The sequence below is a fragment of the Dendropsophus ebraccatus genome, chromosome 6 (assembly GCF_027789765.1).
Source record: "Dendropsophus ebraccatus isolate aDenEbr1 chromosome 6, aDenEbr1.pat, whole genome shotgun sequence".
Lineage (NCBI taxonomy): Eukaryota > Metazoa > Chordata > Amphibia > Anura > Hylidae > Dendropsophus > Dendropsophus ebraccatus.
Genome location: NC_091459.1, coordinates 127,709,227 through 127,715,015, shown reverse-complemented (window position 1 = coordinate 127,715,015; position 5,789 = coordinate 127,709,227).

Sequence of the window (5,789 nt, the reverse complement as noted above, 5' to 3'; positions counted from 1 at the left end):
TGAGATAGAAATTGTATAGCTTGTATATTTATATATTAATAAAAGCTTACAAAAGCTTCTAACTGAAACAACAAGGATATTACTGGCCCAAATTGGTTCACTGTTTGTGTTGCTTTTGTGCCATTTTAAACATCTTGCGTGTAGAAGACATTGAGTACTAATGTATATTTTGGTAAATTTTTTTTTTATCAATTACCTTAAGGGTACGTTCACATGTACCGGATCCGCAGCGGATTTCTCGCTGCCAATTTGCAGCAAGACCCGCTGCGGATCCCTGCCCAGTACACTCTATGGGAAGACAAACTTGCAGCAGGATGCACATCCCGCTGTGAGTATGTCAGCAGCCCGCCCTGTTAACCCTCCGGCCGCCGGAGCTTATACTTTACATAGTCCCCCCTCCGGCTTGCTTCGGGGGTTCTCGACACTTCCAGAGTGGCCAATCAGTGCGCTGCCCCGCCAAAGCAATCCGGAGTGGGCAGGGGGGTTAACGGGGCGGGCTAGACAAACTTGCAGCGGGATGTGCATCCCGCTGCCCATAGGGTTTACTGGGCAGCGATCCCCAGCGGGTCTCGCTGTGAATTCACAGCGAGAAATCCGAGGCGTATTTGATATGTGTAAACGTACCCTAAAGGAGAACTTCGGTAACAAAGAATAAATTTACACTATAAGGCTACGTTCACACTACGTATATATCTGGCCGCTATATTTTCGCGGCCGGATATATACGTTTAAAAGTCCGGACGGAGATTTACACTACTTGCGGCCATCTACCTACGGACCGCGAACTTACGCCCGTAGTCTACTTACGCTTCCCGAGCGCCCTACGTAGCGATCTGACAGCGGTCTTTTCCTTGGAAATCTTCGCCTAGCCCTGGACACCCCACAGAACCTTTTGAATCGGCATAGAAGAGTGGAAAAATTAAGAAATCACCACTACGTACGGATCCGCGCGGTACTCTACGGGCGTAAGTTACAGCCTTCCGTCCGGAAACAATGGTCTGGTTCATTTTTTACGCCACCGTATACGATCCGGGCGTAAATTCGTATGAAGTGTGAACTGTGCAGCCGGGATCGTATACTTTGCATTGTACGCTAACTACGTAAGTTTCCGGCCGCATATTCACGGAACGCGCTACGGACGGAAACTTACGTAGTGTGAACATAGCCTAACTGGATAACTCAGTTCAGGGAAAATAACTGGGTGGAGGGCTTGTAGCCTATGTGGCGGGTGCTGTGTCAGTACACACTAATATGATTCGATGCTCATTGGCTAAGGCATATAGTTACAGTACAAGTGTAGAGCCGCAAGCTGACTTTCTGAATTTAAAGAAAGTGAAAGCTTTGGCACTGCACCACATGGGAGATCTGAGAGATCTAATAAGGTTATGTTCACACCTATACAACACATGGCTCTGTGCTCTACATTGCGGCCAAGGAGAATACGACGCCAGTGTATAAAATGGCTGGACATTGGCAGATCGATTCCATTGAATGTGTATGACATTTTTATGTGGGACTGAAGTATTTGGTTGACAACACTTTGAAGTTATAGTGTAAAACAGTTAATGCTTATAAATGTGCCGAATGTGAATGAACGGGTCTGGCAGATTCCCGTTGTGGTATATGCTAGTATCCCTTTCTCCTATGCTTTCAATGTATACCACAGAAATAATTGTTGAAAAGATGGGAATGCAACCTAAGGCTATGTTCACACAGCGTAAAAGTATGGCCGTTGTTTCTATCGGAAACAACGGCCATACTTTGTACGCTGAAACACATTACCTTATCTTCTATGGGATCCCGGCCGGAGCGTATACGCATCGTATACACAGATCCCCTATACTGCACCACACAGGAGAGCTGACAGGTACTCTATATTACACCACATAAGAGACTCCTTGGAGACTCTTTCCTCAAACCACACTTCAGATAGACGTTAAGTTCCTGGGCAAGTGTCAGGGCCCATAGGGCCTCTAGGGGCTTAGAGAGGGAAAGGAGCCCGGTACTGTAATGTTTAGCCTGCTCACTGTAATGCAGGGTCTGTGGGCCCAACACCAGAGAAGCAGCCGGACCTATGAACATCCTGCAGAGAGAAAGAGGGGTGAAGGACCTGATCACATGACCTATTTGTCCTCAGTCTTATAGTGTGGAGATCAGCCTGACAGAGACAAAGAGGAAGAACACTGAGATGTAAGTGCTGTGTTTATGTGTGAGTCAGTTGGTCAGTGTTTGTGTGTGTTAGCCATTCAGGAATGTGTGCATCATTCAGTCATAAAATGTGTCATTAAGTCATTTAGTCAGTAATGTGTGTCAGTCAGTCAGTGTTGTGTGTGTCAGTGTTTGTGTCAGTACTGTGTGTATCAGTAATGAGTCTGTGTCAGTAATGTTTGTTTCAGTAATGTGTGTTTGAGTGTGTTAGTGGTGTCTCAAGTAATTGTACATAATGTGTGGATTATGGAATTATGAGTCCATAATGGATAAATGGATGATGGGCCCTCCAAGGGCCTGCAAAAACCTGTGTGGTGTCCCACCACAGGCGTGACTAGTCTAAACACCCCTCTTAAAGGTCTAAAGCCTAAAAGACTGTAACTTAAAGTGAAGTGGTAATAAAGTCATGTATTAATTTTGCCACTAGATGTCAGTATTATGTATATTCATTTCTGTACTATGCACAGCTGTAGTGAACTAAGGGTTAATGTTTTGCTCAGGATCTGCACCAGCAATGAGAACTGCTCTTCTCTTCCACCTATCTCTATCTTCCTTTCTTCTTGCACTCTCTTCTTCACCACTCACAGAGGTTGTTACACAGGGAGAGGAAGTGTAGACACACTTAGTCAGTCTAAGTCAAGTTTCTGTAGAGAGAGGACACAAGACAAGACAGTCCTTGTTGTAGTCTAGCTGGGCCCTGGTTCTGCCAGGTCCCCCTACCCAGTCCAGTGTAGTCTAGTCTGGAGTGTGGTAGTAGACAGACGTATGAAAGACACAGAGACTCTTTTCCTTAAAACAACTCTTCTACCTCTAATGTAGTGCTAAACACCAGCAGAGAGGACAAGTCAGAGATCACCCTGACCCACACTGTAAACATCTCTAAAAGTGCAGGACAGTATCCCAACGCAGAGAAACTGATCCAGAGAGAGCAAAAACAAACTCTGTCTCCCAACGCAGGTGAAACCAGGTAACTTTGGACACCTTGCTCAACTCAGGTAACAAGGTCTGGGGCTTGTGTCACCCTAGGAGGACAGGTAACCCAACACTGTAGGGCAACCGCCCAGTGGTTACAGCGACAAAAGTCGAAACACGGGCACAAGTATTCTTCTTCTTTCAAGTATTCTTCTCAAGTATTCTTCTTCTTCTAAAGTTCCGGCAGAGCACAGTACTACATTGGGTTAGGACTCTTAAGACAAACTCATCTCCACTACTTTAAACTTACACAACTTACTCTTCTTCACTGCTCTCAACTCACTGTATTCTTCTCAGCACGAAACCAAGCCAGCACTGCTATTCTACGTTCACTACCTCTACAGTTCTTGGTGCAAATCTAGTCGAGTTAAGTCTAAAGTGATTTTCTACTTGTATGCCAACTAGTGATAAGCGAGCATGCTCGTCCAAGCTTGGTACTCGTTCAAGTTTTAGGGTACTCGATGGGACAGAGAGGTTGTGTCAGCCTAATGCATACACAATCTAGGCCACGTCCATAGGGCACAGGGCTGCAAGTTTAAAAGTTGTTTTTTTGGACAATAACTGCATCACCTGCCAAACGGACCCCAGGACAGATCTTGGATTAAAAGCAGCTATACAAAGGTACAAGCGGTTTGGGGGGGGTCAGATTGTGGGTACAGAGTCGCTTTAACTCAGGAGACTACTGGCCCGACAGTGAGCAGAAGTTGGAGCGAGGGAGGAAATACAGGAACATGGGGGAGAGAGCCGGGAGCCCATAATTTGGCGTAATTTTGCAATAAGCCAGCCCCATAGGCGTCCATGCATGCTCTCCATGCCGTTTCCTGTCCATTTCCATGTTGTTTCCATCATTTTCTGAGGTTTCCGGGTTTTCACACAACCTTCCCTGTGAAGAGTTTTGGTCCCCTGCAAAAATACTCGAGTTTCCCATTGACTTCTATGGGGTTCGTTACTCGAAAAGAGCACCCGATCATCGGTAAATATTTGTCTTGAGTATCGAGCACCCGAGAATTTTAGTACTCGCTCAACTCTAGTTATTATTGATTTTATTGACTAGTATTGAACGGCCAGGGAGGGTTGACACACATTGTTCTGATCCCTTTCTGAAGGTCCCATTTCATTTTACTCCAGGACATTGCATTTCTCTTTCTAACAAAGAATGTGACAGCTCAGAAGTATTACGGTAACACCTGCAGAGGACCCATGTGATGGAGTCAGCTGGTGCAGAGGTGATTGAGTCATAGAGGTGAGCCAGGAATATCCTCCAGATGAAAGGTGACACAAGACCTCTATGAGTAAACACTCGAGTACAGGAGAGGCGAGGCACGCTTTGTTTACAGTGAAAGTAAATAGCTGTTTCCAGTTCTCATAGAAATGACAACAAACCTTAAAAGGGTTTCCACATCTCATAAAGTAATAAGATATCATTAGGTTAAGCCACCACCTATGTTCGGTAGAGATGAGCGGACTTTTCCGATTTATGGTTCGTGAGAACCAAAACGATCGGCGTCGGATTCCCGCTGTCTGCTCGCTCCGTGCAGCGGGTGGATACCTCCTAATGAACGCCTGGAAAACTGGGATACAGCCATTGGCAGAATCCGAAAAAATCCGCTCATCTCTAATGATCGAGGAACGATGGACCCTGTGATGATCATGAGTATTGACGGGAAAAGCACTGGTTGAGTGTCACATTCTATTCACTGCTTTTGGCTGCTCCACCGTTACTGATTTTTCCATACAGAGGGATAAGAGGACTTTTTCTTGCAGGACCAGTTGTACTTTGTAATGACATAATATAGAATATATATTTCATACAATATATTTCAGTACTGAAACAAACAAAAAAAATATTTTAGAAATGCAGGTGGGGGCTACGTTCACACTACGTAAGTTTCCGGCCGTAGCGCGTTCCATGAATAAGCGGCCGGAAACTTACGTAGTTTGCGTACAATGGAAAGTATACGCTCTACGGGCGCACAGTTCACACTACATACGAACTTACGCCCGGATCGTATGCGGCGCCGTAAAAAATGAAACAGACCATTGTTTCCGGACCGAAATGCCGTGACTTACGCCCGTAGCGTAACATGCGTTCCCGTACGTAGTGGTGATTTCTTCATTTTGCTAGCTTTTTGTTCCGATCCAAAAGGTTCTGTGGGGTGTCCGGGGCTAGGCGAAGATTTCCAAGTAAAAGACCGCTGTCAGATCGCTACGTAGGGCGCTTGGGAAGCGTAAGTACGCTACGGGCGTAAGTTCGGGGTCCTTACGTATCCGGCCGCAACTTGCGTAAAGTCCCGGACGGAGTTTCATACGTATATGTCCGGCCGCGAAAAATATGGGGCCGGACATATACGTAGTGTGAACCTAGCCTAACGGTGTTCACTTTGTGGTTTTCTTACTTTTTTTGGAGCTTACATTTTATGTATTCATTGTATTTCCCTTATGGCAAAGATAGTGAGAGCTCAGCAGTAATATGGTTATACCTACAGAGAGGGGTGGAGACCCAAGTGATGGAGCTGGTTGGAGCGGATTGACTCACAAATATAGACAGGTAAGAGGTGAATCAGGTTTTCCTCTAGAGGAAAGGTGACAGAAGATATCCGTCAGACAGC